The 13,983-nt window shown below is 42.8% G+C and overlaps 1 long non-coding RNA gene across 6 annotated transcripts in view; it reads left to right on the top strand.

Moving 5' to 3' along the window:
* Positions 1–13,983, top strand: part of LOC138443744 (uncharacterized) — a 57,672-nt gene that overhangs the window by 18,303 nt on the left and 25,386 nt on the right. For 3 of the 6 annotated variants that reach the window (XR_011258288.1, XR_011258287.1, XR_011258284.1), the window contains exon 2: positions 3,781–3,834. The exons of the other annotated variants lie outside the window; for them this stretch is intronic. This is a non-coding gene — a long non-coding RNA (uncharacterized lncRNA). The remainder of the gene's footprint in view (positions 1–3,780; positions 3,835–13,983) is intronic. 6 annotated transcript variants of the gene reach the window in all.

Raw genomic sequence — 13,983 nt, 5'->3', positions numbered from 1 at the left:
GGATTTCAACATAGGAGGATAGAGAGAGATGGAGGAAGATGGCTAAATGGAGCAACGGGAAACGATGACACAGGTATAGGAAGTGTCCAAAGACCAGAGAGGAGATATGTTTGGTGACTGGATAGTGGGCACATATGCTCCCAGAATCATAGCCCTTAAAGAGGAAGCTAAATGTATCATCTGGTCTACCCCTGGCCTTCATGCTAGGGAAATATTGTTGTTCCTCTTCTCTATATTAGGTCACTAAAGGTCAGAGAGGTAAAAATGACATAGATGCTTAGGCCAACAAGTCAAGGTCATCCTATCGAAGCCTTTAAATGCCAGGTTAAACAGTTTGTACTGACTTCAGTCAATGATGGGGACTATTGACAGCTTTCACTGGGGTAGGGACACGATTAAATCTGTTGTGGGGGCACTACTTTCAAACTGTGGGATATGATCCGTTAGTGGGTCACAAAGTCAATTTCAGGAGTCTCATGATAAAAAAAAGCAGAGTGCAATGGTGCTTTTTGTGTTTTGTATGTGTGTACTGGGTAGTAAAGTAAAATATGTTTCCTACTGTGAGTCACAGCCAAAAAATTTTGAAAGCCCCAGAGTTAAGAAGATTAATCTGACAGCAAATCATAGGCTGAATGAAGGGTGTAGAGGAGGAACCTGAAGCCTAGGAGTCTAGTTAGGATGCTCTCTCCCTAGCCCAAGTGGGCAGTAAGAAGAATCTGAATGGAAAGGAGAAGCCATGGGAAAGGAGATGAGGGGGAGGACATGAGGTATTCTGTGGGGTAGGAATGTAGAGTCTCAGGACGTTAGATTGTGGGGGCTCGGGGAGAGGGAAGAACCAGTCAGAGATGACTGAAAGGCACACTTACATGCTTAGAAATAAGCTGGTGCCCAAAGCCAAGGATGGGGAGCAAGTTGGAAGAAGGGGCTGGTTTGAGGACCAGCACAAAAGACTGATGGAAGATACACAACCACCATCAGTACTGGATCAGTCAGGGCCCCAGCAGGGGAAGGGATCCACTAACACGGTTTCAACGCAGAGACTGAAGGAAGGGAGGATTTCCAGAGCTGTGGACGGGCTTAAGGGAACCAACCTGGGTTGATGAGGTGCCCAGAGATTAACCACGGTAGGAAGCGCTGCCTCTCTGATTCCTCTGCACACCAGCCCTATAGGGCAGCATTCTCGACTTTACTCTTCCATCTCTGAAACATGTACCTGACTGCCACTTGGGTTGTCACTCTCATTCCTACCGCTGCTATTATTTCTGGCTTTACCATCTCAACTGACAAATGTTTATTGAACCCTTACCCTGTGCCAGGATCTTTACATGCTTGATACTTTGGGGGGGCCTGCCATGCAGCATGTGGGATCCTAATTCCCTGACCAGGGATCAAACCCAACACCCCTGCATTTGAAAAGTGGAGTCTTTAACCTTCCTTGGACCACCAAGGAAGTCCCTAAATGCATGATTTCATTTAATCATATTATGTGTTCTTTCTGACAACAGTTCAACTTTACAGATAAAGGACGTTTAAAAAGGGACATTTAAAAAGCTTGCCTTACCACACAGATAAGTGACGAAGCTACAATAATGAAAGCAGGCAGTCTGATTTCTTGACCAGTCTTCATCCCTGCAATGCACTCCTAATTCTTGAGAAATAAAAGACAACAAAGGGAGCATATGATGGGGCAGTTAACCACAGCAAGACTTAGAATAAGTCAGTAGTGATGTGAGACTTTAAATTTTATACAAGAGGAACCAGGCATCCTGTGGTTCCGCTTTCCTAATTCTTCTTCAAAGCTCTAGTGGGACTTGTCAGTCTAGGCTTTATCTAGAATATAATCCTCCCACTCACCCACTACCCACAGAGTCAGCTGCTAGAGTCGTGATCTCCAGTTTAAGCTGGGGGCGGAACTGGTTTGCCCTAGTTGCCTGGCCATGGACATTGCAGCCTCTTTCCACACCTCCTTCTCAGTCTTCCTTCTGGATAGGGCCTCCTAGTTGCCCCTTGACCACCTTCTCTGCAATTGCTTGGGTCAGGTCCAGGTTGGGAGCCCCGTGATTCTTCTCAGGGCCTGGGGCCGCTACACTGATTATAGAGTTGCCCCCTTCAGCTCCTTCTGCCCTCTTCCTCCTCCCATCTTGGAAGTGCTGCTTTTTCCAACGATCCAGTTCACATCCCTATGCAGGGTGCCTGAGGTGTGTTTTATCTGACGGAGTGGTAAGGCCCTGTCTATCCTGAGTCCACATTCACACAGTCCAAGCAACCCTGGGAGCCTCATTTTACTCCTTGGAAGAAACGTTATGACCAACCTAGAGAGCATATTAAAAAGCCGAGACATTACTTTACCAACAAAGGTCCACATAGTCAAGGCTATGGTTTTTCCAGCAGTCATGTCTGGATATGAGAGTTGGACTATAAAGAAAGCTGAGTGCCGAAGAATTGATGCTTTTGGTCTGTGGTGTTGGAGAAGACTCTTGAGAGTCCCATGGACTGCAAGGAGATCCAACCAATCCATCCTAAAGGAAATCAGTCCTGAATATTCATTGAAAGGATTGATGTTGAAACTGAAACTCCATTACTTTCGCTGTCTGATGTGAAGAACTGACTCATTAGAAAAGACTCTGATGCTGGGAAAGATTAAAGGCAGGAGAAGGGGATGACCGAGGATGAGATGGCTGGATGGCATCACCGACTAAATGGACATGAGTTTGAATAAACTCCAGCAGTTGGTGATGGACAAGGAGAAAGCAATGGCCACTCCAGTACTCTTGCCTGGAAAAGCCCATGGACGGAGGAGCCTGGTAGGCTGCAGTCCATGGGGTTGCTAAGAGTTGGGCACCACTGAGCGACTTCACTTTCACTTTTCACTTTCATGCATTGGAGAAGGAAGTGGCAACCCAATCCAGTGTTCTTGCCTGGAGAATCCCAGGGACGGGGGAGCCTGGTGGGCTGCCGTCTATGGGGTCGCACAGAGTCAGACACAACTGAAGCGACTTAGCAGCAGCAGCAGCAGCAGCAGGGAGGCCTGGCATGCTGCAGTCCATGGGGTCGCAAAGAGTTGGACACTACTGAGCAACTAAACTGAACTGAACTGAAGTGGCCCCAGCCAAAATCCCAGGACCAGCCTGTCTGCCTTTCCCTTGAATCTCCAGCTGTCCACCACCCTGTACATCAGTACACTCTGGACCTCTCACAATGCCCTCTTCTCACATATGAAGGGCTCAATACCCTGCTCAACTCGCTAATCTGAGAGGCCTGTGGAAGATTGAGCAAGGCTCCCCCAGCTCACGCCTGTAGCCTCGTGCTTCCTCCAGGCTGCCTTCTGATGACTCACTGCCTTCACACTTGTGCCTTCCCTCCCCTCTTTATTGCAGGAAATGACTTTTGAAAATGATCTCTCCACCTTCTCTCCTTGTAAATTGGTTTAGCTGCACCGGGTCTTAGTGGTAGCATGTGGGATCTAGTTCCCTGACCAGGGATCGAACCCAGGTCCCCGGCATTGGCAGCGTAGAGTCTTAACCACTAGACCATCAGGGAGGTCCCCCTCATTTTTTTAACAATAGAAAAATACATACAGAGAAGAAGAACAACAATCTCTAATGCTGTTAGTAACACACATGGACACATAGGCACACACATGAGTGATGCATGTGCACACACACGTATACACACTCTCCAAAGAAACTTTTAAAAACCAGGTTTATAGGGAAAGGGACTGTGGGCTCTCCTGGTGAAGGCAGTAGAACATTAATTACATTGTTTCCATTGCTACCACAGATAAAGAAACTGCTTCAAACTGGAGAGTAAAAGAATAAGGCAGTCCAGAAGAAGGTAAGCCTGCATGCATGTCAAGAAGGAAAATTCAGCTACTCTAACAGCTCAGTCTCTATGTCCAGACAAATTATGTCCTAAGATGCTGGTTGCAAACTTTTTAGTATTAGAACTTTTTCAGACAAATCTTATATAAACTCTAGTTTTTAAAAAATGTTTAAATAATTTTTGTATAAGTTAATCTATGAGGAAAAATGACTGTCTTGATAAATTCCAAATTTGAAACAATTAATTTAGGTAAAACCATTGCAATCTTCTGTGCATTTAATTTACTTTTATATTATTTTAGTCACAAAGAGTAAACAAATATTAAAAAAAAAAAATAAGGGACTTCCCTGGTGGTCCAGTGGTTTAAAATCTGCCTTGCAATCCAGGGGACATGTGTTTGATCCCTGGTCAAGGATCTGAGATCCCACATGCCTTAGGACAGCCTGTGTGCCAAAACTAACACCCAATACAACCAAATAAATAAAATACTAAACACACACACACAAAACAGCTTGCCTAGTCACCTGTCTGTTCTTTAAACTGATCCAGAAGTTTGAAAAATGGAATACCAGAACACTTAAAAATGTCCAAATAATCCTAATTAATACTATTGAATTTCTTGTTTTGGGTGCAAAAGGCAGACGTGAACTACCCAACATCTTTTATAAGCAGTAGAGCCAGGTAGCAGGTTGTGCATTCACTTATGAAAGCCTCCTGAGGCCTGACAAGAACATGGGCCAAATAAATAGATGCTTCGGAGCCTGGTGTGACTGCATGCTGTGTTTCGGAGAACTTCATCACAGGAACAGTAAGAGGCCAGTGCAGATCCATAACTTTCCTAACTGATGGCACACGACTAACTAATCCATGGTGATAGAGTCAGATAGTGATGGGAGAAGGGTGCCAGCGACCTGAAAGGGCATACATGGGGCCTTCCCTGGTGGTGCAGTGAATAGGAATCCACCTGCCAATGCAGGGGACATGGGTTCAATCCCTGGTCCAGGAAGACTGCACATCTGCAGAGCAACTAAGTCTGTGCACCACAACTATTGATCTCTCGTGATACAACTACTGAAGCCCGTGCAACTAGAACCCATGCTCCGCAACAAGAGAGGCCACCGCAGTGAGCTCGCACACTGAACCTGGAGAGTAGCCCCCGCTTGCTGCAGCTAGAGAAAGCTCACGTGCAGTAATGAAGACCCATCTCAACAACAAAAATAATTTATAAAATCAAAAGAAAGGGCAAAAAGGGATTCTAGAGTGCTGGACGTTGTCTATATCTTGAGATGGGTGGTGATTATATGGAGTATGAGCTAAATACTTAAGAACTGTGTATTTGACTGTAGGTAAATTATACTGCAAAGCCTTATTAGCTGAAAGAGAGAGGGAGAAGGGAAAGAGAAGCAGGGAGGGCCCAAGAAACTCTGTCCCAAGATTTGTTTAAAAACCTGTGAGCAAAAGTGCTTTCCATTGGGTGAGGATCTGGTAGCTAACATGGCTGCATGTTTGTATTTTTAATTATAGTTTAAAAAATGGTTTTAAATATATGTTAAAAATGAAATCCAAGTATATTTAAATACAAAATTTAAATCAAATGTAGCTAGAAAGTGAAATTCAAATCAAATTCAAATAACTAGTGACCTCACCTTTCTTTTTCTTCAGCCCAGCTTGGGAAGTGAGAGAAAACTAGCCAAAGGCAAAGAGGCAGAAAGCAGGAATTTCCTGGTGGTCCAGTGGTTAGGACTCAGCACTTTTTCATAGACAAGGGCCTGGGTTCAATCCCTGGTCTGAGAACTAAGACCCCACGAGTCTCATGGAGTGACCAAAAAAAAAAAAAAAAAAAAAGTCAGAAAGCATCTCTCATCCTTTGATCATGAGAGTGAAAATGTGTTTCATGTTTCCCATAGCTCATTACATGCCAGGTTCAAAATGTCCTGTTGAGGAGGCGGTGTCCACACGGGGGATGGTTGTGGCCATCACATCAGTGTGTTAGCCTCAGCATTCTAGGCTTCTGTCGGCTCCTGCCCTTTCATCTGTCAGAAATATCTCCTCGGAAGGATGAACACTCAAGTCTGGTCTTAGGGCCATGTGTCCCCCCCTTCAGATCATTGCCCGAAAGAGGTGGTTTTAAGCTATGAAGAAAACAAATTAGGTCTGCCTCAGTTTGTCTGTGTGAACCTTCAGGTTCCAGCAGGCCTGCTTCTCAGATGTGCTGGATTTTCATCTTCCAGTTTCAGGAATCTGAACTAATTATTCCTCGGAAGCAAAGCTCGGTTTCAAAGCACTCCTCTCTGCCAGGTGCTCGGGGTGTGAAGGGCTACATTCTGCTTTGGAAAACTCTGTCCAGGCTGGGGTTCAAGACCAAGAGTGGTTAGAGCTGGAGGCCACAGGCTGGTAAGAGATTTACCAAGTCTTACCCGAGAGAGGTTGCTTCTCAGTCTTTTGCCCTTTTTATAAGTAAGGTTTCACATGTATAATATGTAAGAAATGAATTGGCAGTCTAGGTTCGATGCAGGGTACAGGATGCTTGGGGCTGGTGCACTGGGGTGACCCAGAGAGATGGTATGGGGAGGGAGGTGGGAGGGGGGTTCAGGATTGGGAACTCATGTACACCCGTGGCGGATTCATGTTGATGTATGGCAAAACCAATACAGTATTGTAAAGTAAAATTAAAAAAAAAAAAAAAAAAGGTAAGGTTTCAGGCCCTCTCTCTGCCTGAGCCTTCATATCCCAAAAGGTATTTGCCTTTCTAGAAGCCTCTTCTTTCAGATCAACCATGGGTTAATCTGATCTTGTACAGTTCTGACGGGCTCTGCTCACCTTTTATTTCACTCTCACAGACCTGTGGGTGTCTTTGTGAACTGGCCTTGAAAAAGTTTTACAGACTCCACAGTCTAGATTTTCTCTGCCAATTCTCTGTTTGCTTGTTATGTTGCAAGAATGTGACCCAGCGGCCTCCACACCCCATGACTCAGCCTCTGTCTAATGAGCGGTGTGTTCCAGGCCTTCCTGGGCCAGCATCTCCTCTAATGAAGGCCAGGTGCTGCCCAGGCCGCCAGCGCCCTGCCTGAGCCGGGGTGGGAGTCAGAAACACTCCCCACAGGTGGGCAGAGGGAAAGGGACGGTGAATTCCAGTTTGTTCCACTCCCCGTCACTGAAGCCACTTTTGGCCCTTCCCCAGCACAGCCTGGGAGGTGCAAGTTAAGGGCTAGGAAGAACGTTCGTTGTGAGATCCGTTTTGAAGGGGGCTGGCAGAGGGCTATTTCTCTCTCTGTTTTCTTTTAAATCAATTCTTATTGCTTTGCAGTGTTATGTTAGTTTCTGCAGTACAGGAAATTGAATCAGTTATACATATACATATATTTCCTCTTTTTTCGATTTCCTTCCCATTTAGGTCACTACAGAGCACTGAGTAGATTTTCCTGTGCTATACAGTAGGTTGTCATTAGTTATCCAATACATAGTAGTGTGTATGTAAATCCAATCTTCCAGTTTATCACAGCCCCCTTATCCCTTAGTACCCATAAGTTTGTTCTCTACATCTGTGTCTCTATTTCTGCTTTGCAGTTAAGTTGATCTGTATCATTTTTCTGAATTCCACATATAAGTGATATTGTATGATATTTGTTTTTCTCTTTCTGGCTTGCTTCACTCTGTGACATCTCTATGTCTATGGAAACTCCTCAAAAAACTAAAAATAGACCCACCATACGACCCAGAAATCTCACACCTGGGCATATACCCAGAGAAAATGATAATTCAAAAACATACATGTACCCCAGTGTTCTTTGCAGCACTATTTACAATAGCCAGAACGTGAAAGCAACCTAAATGTCCATTGGCAGAGGATGGATAGAGAAGACAGAGCACGTATACATGATGGAATATTCAGTTCAGTCGCTCAGCCGTGTCCAACTCTTTGTGACCCCATGGACTGCAGCACGCCAGGCCTCCCTGTCCATCACCAGCTCCCGGAGTTTACTCAAACTCATGTCCATTGAGTCGGTGATGCCATCCAGCCATCTCATCCTCTGTCATCCCACTCTCCTGCTGCCTTCAGTCTTTCCCAGAATCAGAATCTTTTCAAATGAGTCAGCTCTTCACATCAGGTGGCCAAAGTATTAGAGTTTTGGCTTCAACATCAGTCCTTCCAATGAACACCCAGGACTGATCTCCTTTAGGATGGACTGGTTGGGTCTCCTTGCAGTCCAAGGGGCTCTCAAGACTATTCTCCAATACCACAGTTCAAAAGCATCAATTTTTTGGCTCTCAGCTTTCTTTATAGTCCAACTCTCACATCCATACATGACTACTGGAAAAACTATAGCCTTGACTAGGTGGACCTTTGTTGGCAAAGTAATGTCTCTGCTTTTTCATATGCTGTCTAGGTTAGTCATAACTTTTCTTCCAAGGAGTAAGTGTCTTTTAATTTCATGGCTGCAGTCACCATCTGCAGTGATTTTGGAGCCCCCCAAAATAAAGCCTGCCACTGTTCCCACAGTTTCCCCATCTATTTGCCATGAAGTGATGAGACCGGATGCCATGATCTTAGTTTTCTGAATGTTGAGCTTTAAGCCAAATTTTTCGCTTTCCTCTTTCACTTTCATTAAGAGTCTCCTTAGTTCTTCTTCGCTTTCTGCCATAAGTGTGGTGTCATCTGCATTACTCAGCCATAAAATGAAATGAACTTGTGGCTAACTGCATAGTGGCCACCTCTTACTATGGGACAGGCAGTTGATATCCACCTAGGATTTGTGTGAAGAAGTCTATCTTATTTTCAGCTAATTTGTCTTTGATTTGTGGGGCATTAAATTTGCTGGAGGGAAAAAAAAAACAACAACTTATGACTGTTAAGCTTTTGGGGGCAAACCAGAGAAAATCATATAATTAGCAGCTCAACAATTCTCAGAATCTCTGTCCAGAAAAAGAAAGCGATGACAGAGAAAAAGAAATCACTGTGCTCTAGAGCTGTGGCAGAAGGCCAGACAGGATAATGGCCACAGAAAAGAGATGAATGAATTCAGTTTAAACATATGCCTCTCTTTGGAAAGGAATCACTTAGGGAAAGCTTATTCATTAATTACTACTCCTACTAAATGGGAAAACTTTTACTGATTTTACCTTAAATTCTTCTAATTGTAAACTCTTTTCATCAGATTTTTAAAAATTCAGGCCTCCTTGCAAAAATGGAAACACATTTCTGTCTCTGGATGGACTGTAACAAAAACAGAAGGCTTTAGTTCAGTTCAGTTCAGTTCAGTTCAGTCCCTCAGTCGTGTCCGACTCTTTGCAACCCCATGAATCGCAGCACGCCACGCCTCCCTGTCCATCACCATCTTTCGGAGTTCACTCAGACTCGTGTCCATTGAGTCCGTGATGCCATCCAGCCATCTCATCCTCGGTCATCCCCTTCTCCTCCTGCCCCCAATCCCTCCCAGCATCAGAGTTTTTTCCAATGAGTCAACTCTTCTCATGAGGTGGCCAAAGTACTGAAGTTTCAGCTTTAGCACCCTCATCATGAAGCTTTTTAGTTCCTTTTTGCTTTCTGCCATTAGAATGGTATCATCTGCATATCTGAGGTTATTGATATTTCTCATGGCAGTCTTGATTCCAGCTTGTAACTTATCCAGCCTGGCATTTCACATGATGTTCTCTGTATATCTCCAGTATTTTGGTCATCTGATGAGAACAGCTGACTCACTGGAAAAGTCCCTGATGCTGGGAAAGTTTGAGAGCAGAAGGAGAAGAGGGTGTCAGAGGATGAGATGGCTGGATGCCATTACTGATGCAATGGACATCAACTTGGGCATACTTCGGGAGATGATGAGGAACAGAGAGGACTGGAGTGCTACAGTCCATGGGGTCACAAAGAGTCGAAAACAACTGGGCAACTGAACAAAAACCACTCTGCATATAAGTTAAATTAACAGGGTGACAATAGACAGTCTTGTTGTACTCCTTTCACAATTTTGAACCAGTCAGTTGTTCCATGTAAGGTTCTAGCTGTTGCTTCTTGACCTGCATACAGGTTTCTCTGGAGGCAGGTAAGCTGGTCTTATATTCCCATCTCTTTAAGAATTTTCCACAGTTTGTTGTGATTCACACAATCAAAGGCTTTTGCCTAGTCAATGAAATAGAAGTAGTTGTTTTTCTGAAATTCCCTTGCTTTCTCTATGATCCAGCAAATGTTGGCAATTTGATGTCTGGTTACTCTGCCTTTTCTAAACCCAGCTTGTATATCTGGAAATTCTCAATTCGAGTACTGCTGAAGCCTAGCTTTAAGGATTTTGAGCATAACCTTACTAGCATGGGGAGTGAGCACAATTGTCCAATAGTTTGAATATTCTTTAGCGCCGCCCTTTCTTGGAATTGGAATGAAAACTGACCTTTTCCAGTCCTGCGGCCACTATTAGGTTTTCCAAATTTGCTGACATATTGAGTGCAGCACTTTAACACCATTAGCATGGTGTTATTTTAAATGGTATTTTGGTGTTTTAAATGGTATTCTAAATAGCTCAGCTGGCATTCCGTCACTTCCACTAGCTTTGTTGGTAGTAATGCTTCCTAAGGCCCACTTGACTTCACATTCCGGGATGCCTGGCTCTAGATGAGTGACAACACCGTCATGGTTATCTGAGTCATCAAGACCTTTTTTGTGGAGTTCTTCTGTGTATCCTTGCCACTTCTTAATCTCTTCTGCCTATGTTCCTGCCCATCCTTGCATGAAATGTTCCTTTGATATCTCCAATTTTCTTGAAGAGATCACTAATCTTTCCCATTCTATTGTTGTCTTGTATTTCTTTGCATTGCTCATTTAAGAAGACCTTTCTTATCTCTCCTTGCTATTCTCTGGAACTCTCATTCAGTTAGGTATATCTTTCCCTTTCTCCCTTGCTTTTTGCTTCTCTGCTTTCCTCAGCCATTTGTAAAGCCTTCTCAGACTACCACTTTGCCTTCTTGCATTTCTTTTTCTTTGGGATGATTTTGGTCACTGCCTCTTGTACAATGTTGCAAACATTTGTCTATAGTTCTTCAGGTACTGTCTATCAGATCTCATCCTTTGAGTCTATTCGTCACCTCCACTATATAATTGTAAAGGATTTGATGTAGATCATTCTTGAATGGCCTAGTGGTTTGCCCCACTTTCTTCAGTTTAAGCCTGAATTTTGCTGTAAGGAGCTGATGATCTGAGCCACAGTCAGTTCCAGGTCTTGTTTTTGCTGACTATATAGAGCTTCTCCATCTTTGGCTACAAATAATGTAATCAATCTGATTTCAGTATTGACCATTTGGTGATATCTATTTGTAAGTCGTATCTTGTATTGCTGGAAAAAGGTGTTCCCTGTGACCAGTGCCTTCTCTTGGCAAAACTCAGTTAGCCTTTGGCCTTCTTTGTTTTGTAATACAATGCCAAACTTGCCTGTTACTCCGGGTATCTCTAGACACTCTACTTTTGCCTTCCAATCCACTATGATGAAAAGGACATCTTTTTTTGTGTTAGTTCTAGAAGGTTTTGTAGATCTTCATAGAATCAGTCAACTTCAGCTTCTTTGGTATCAATGGTTAGAGCGTAGCCTTGGATTACTGTGATGTTGAATGGTTTGCCTTGAACTGAGATCACTCTGTCATTTTTGAGAGTGCACCCAACTACTGCGTTTCTACTCCTTTGTTGATTATGAGGGCTACTCCATTTCTTCTATGGGATTCTTTTCCACAGTAGTAGATATAATGGTCATCTGAATTAAATTTGCGCATTCCTGCCCATTTTAGTTCACTTATTCCGAAGATGTTGATGTTCACTCTTGGCATTTCTTGCTTGACCATATCCAATTTACCTTGATTCATGGACCTAACATTCCAGGTTCCTATGCAGTATTGTTCTTTACAGCATCGGATTTTACTTACCACCAGAAACATCCATTGCTGAGCGTCATTTCCGTTCAGCTGCTTTGGCTCAGCTGCTTCATTCTTTCTGAAGCTATTAGTAATTGTCCTCTGCTCTTTCCCAGTAGCGTATTGGACACCTTCCAACCTGAGAGGCTTATCTTCTGGTGTCATATCTTTTTGCCTTTTTATACTGTTCGTGGGGTTCTCATGGCAACAATCCTGGAATGGGTTGCCGTGAGTCAGCTCTTCACATCAGGTGGCCAAAGTATTGGAACTTCAGCTTCAGCATTAGTCCTTCCATTGAATATTCAGGATTAATTTCCTTTAGGATTGACTGGTTTGATCTCCTTGCAGTCTAAGGGACTCTAGGAGTCTTCTCCAATACCACAGTTCAAAAGCATCAATTCTTCAGCATTCAGCCTTCTTTATGGTCCAACTCTCACATCCGTACATGACTACTGAAAAAAAAAACATACAGACCTTTCTCAGCAAAATAATGTCTCTGCTTTTTTTTTAATTAATAAATTTTTAAAAATTATTTGTTTTAATTGAAGGCTAATTACTTTACAATACTGTAGTGGTTTTTGCCATGCATTGACATGAATCACCCCATGGGTGTACATGCGTCCCCCATCCTGAACCCCCTCCCACCTCCCTCCCCGCTACCTAGGTTGGTCATAGCTTTTTTCCAAGGAGCAAGCGTCTTTTAATTTCATGGCTGCAGTCACTATCTGCAGTGATTTTGGAGCCCAAGAAAACAAAGCATTCCATTCTTTGCATTGTTTCCCCATCTATTTGTCATTAAGTGATGAGATCGGATGCCATGATCTTAGTTTTCTGAATGTTGCATTTTAAGCCAGCTTTTTCACTCTCTTCTTTCTCTTTCATCAAAAAGCTCTTTAGTTCCTCTTCGCTTTCTGCCATAAGAGGTGTGTCATCTGCATATCTGAGGTTATTGATATTTCTCATGGCAATCTTGATTCCAGCTTGTGCTTCATCCAGCCTGGCATTTCACATGATGTACTCTGCATATAAGTTAAATAAGCAGGGTGACAATATATAGCCTTGACATACTCCTTTTGCCATTTGGAACCAGTCTGTTGTTCCATGTCTGGTTCTAACTGTTTCTTCTTGAACTGCCTACAGATTTTTGAGGAGGCAGATAAAGTGATCTGGTATTCTCATCTCTTTAAGAATTTTTCACAATTTGTTGTGATCTACAGAGTCAGAGGCTTTAGCAAAGTCAATGAAGCAGAGTAGATGTTTTTCTGGAATTCTCCTGATTTTTCTATGATCCAACAGATGTTGGCAATTTGATCTCTGGTTCCTCTGCCTTTTTCTAAATCCAGCTTGAGCATCTGGAAGTTCTCAGTTCACATACTGCTGAAGCCTGGCTTGGAGAATTTTCAGCATTACTTTGCTATCATGTGAAATGAGTGCAGTTGTGTGGTAGTTTGAACATTCTTTAGCATTGTCCTTCTTTGGGACTAGAATGAAAATTGATATTTTCCAGTCCTGTGGTCACTGCTTAGTTTTCCAAATTTGTTGGCATCTTGAGTACAGCACTTTAACAGCATCAGTTTTTATGATTTGAAATAGCTCAGCTGGAATTCCATCACCTCCACTAGCTGCTGAATCATATGGCAATTCTATTTTTAGTTTTTTGAGGAACCTCCATAGTGTTTTCCATACTGGCTGTACCAATTTTCATTCTCACCAATGGTGTAAAAATGTTCTCATTTCTCCACATCCTCTTCAACATTGATTATTTGCAGACTTTTAAATGATGGCCATTCTGACCAGTATGAGGTGGTACCTCATCATAGTTTTGACTTGCATTTCTCTAATAATTAGCAAATGATGAGTGTCTTTTCCTGTTGGCTATCTGTATATCTTCTTTGGAGAAATTTCTATTTAGGTCTTCTGCCCATTTTTTGATTGGGTTGTTTTTTGTTGTTGTTATTGAATTGTATGAGCTGTTTTTATATTTCGGAAATTAGACCCTTATCAGTAACATGATTTGCAAATAGTTTCTCCCATTCCATAGGTTGTCATTCCATTTTGTTTATGGTTTCCTTTGATGTGCAAAAACTTATAAGCTTGTTTAGATCCCATTTGTTTATTTTTTGCTTTTATTTCTATTGCCTTAGGAGACTGACCTAAGAAAACATTGGTATGATTTATGTCAGAGAATGTTTTGCCTATGTTCTCTTCTAGGCATTTTATGGTGTCTTGTATTTAAGTCTTCAAGCCATTTTGAGTTTATTTTTGTAT

The sequence above is a fragment of the Ovis canadensis genome, chromosome 7, assembly GCF_042477335.2.
Source record: "Ovis canadensis isolate MfBH-ARS-UI-01 breed Bighorn chromosome 7, ARS-UI_OviCan_v2, whole genome shotgun sequence".
Classification (NCBI taxonomy): domain Eukaryota; kingdom Metazoa; phylum Chordata; class Mammalia; order Artiodactyla; family Bovidae; genus Ovis; species Ovis canadensis.
This window is presented reverse-complemented; position numbering and strand designations above follow the sequence as displayed.